We start from the raw sequence: 1,320 nt of genomic DNA on the forward strand, positions 1-1,320 counted from the left end.
TATTTCTTCTTCTTTTTTTTTTTAAAGATTATTTATTTTATGTATGTGAGTACAATGCTGCTGTTTTCAGACACACCAGAAGAGGACATTACAGATGGTTGTGAGCCACCATGTGTGAATTGAACTCAGGACCTCTAGAACACCAGTCAGTGCTCTTTAAGTGAGCCATCTCTCCAGCTCCCATCCTGTTTCTTAGATAGAGTCTTTCTGGCCTGTGCTCTCTTTGTAAACCAGATTGAACTTGAATTTGTGGCCCCCATAAGTGCTGGGATTCTGGGGTACAACTCCTGCCGGATGATTTTTTTTTCCTATGTGCACATATCCATTCACAGAGGCCAGAAGACATCAGGTGTCCCCTCTCTCACATCTGGCCTTATTCCTTTGAGACAAGAGTCTCTCACTGAAGTTGCAGGTATGGTGACCAGCAAGCCCCAGCAATCCTCCTGTCTCCACCCCCACATACCTGGGATTACAGGCGTCCTTGCCCCACATTGGCTTTTTACATGGATGCTGGAGATTTGAACTCAGGTCTTCCTGTCTCTGAAGCAATCAGTCTTAACCCCTGAGCCATCCTCTAAACTCTGGGTTTGGCTTCGTTTTCCCTTTTTGAGTCAGGGTCTCAGGTAGCCCAGGCTAGCCTTGAATTCCCTGTGTAGCTGAGAATGTCCTTGAACTCTTGATCCACCAGCCGTTACCTCCTGAGAGCTGGAATGGCAGGTGTGCACCATCCCTTTTGTGCCGGTGGACTCCAGGGCCTGTGTGAGCTGGGGGAGCACTCTAGCTCCCACGGAGCTAGCTACAGACAACCTCAACTTTAGTTTGATGCACTCTGAAGCCCTAGCTGGCCTCAAACTCACAGCAATCCTCCTGCTTCAGCCTCCAAAGGCTAGAATGGTAGGTATGAGTCTTTAAATAGTTTGGAACAGCATGGGGACACCCTTTGCAACCGTGGGTACTGTCATGGTGAAGGTTAGGCAAGAGGCTAAAGAGACCAGATGGTAACCTCAATACCCGCTTAGCCCAGGTGGGGCTTCTCACCTGCACCCCAGAGATCCCCAAAGGAACACTGGACACCTGGAGGTGTCCACCTCCCAGGACATGCCCTCCGGGCCACACTTTGTGACCTGACCCCATTGTGGACTGTTCTTCCTAGACAACTGTCTGGTTCCCAGATGGGACACGGCCTGCCCCCGGTGGCCACCCCCGCGCAGGCCCGGGCCCTGCGCCTCGGGGACACGTCCGTCCCGCTGCGCCCCGCCCCGCCCGCCGCCGGCCCCGCCCGCCCTGGGCTTTTATAGGCCGAGGCGTCTGCACTCGCTG

This window comes from Mus musculus, chromosome 10 (assembly GCF_000001635.26).
Source record: "Mus musculus strain C57BL/6J chromosome 10, GRCm38.p6 C57BL/6J".
Lineage (NCBI taxonomy): Eukaryota > Metazoa > Chordata > Mammalia > Rodentia > Muridae > Mus > Mus musculus.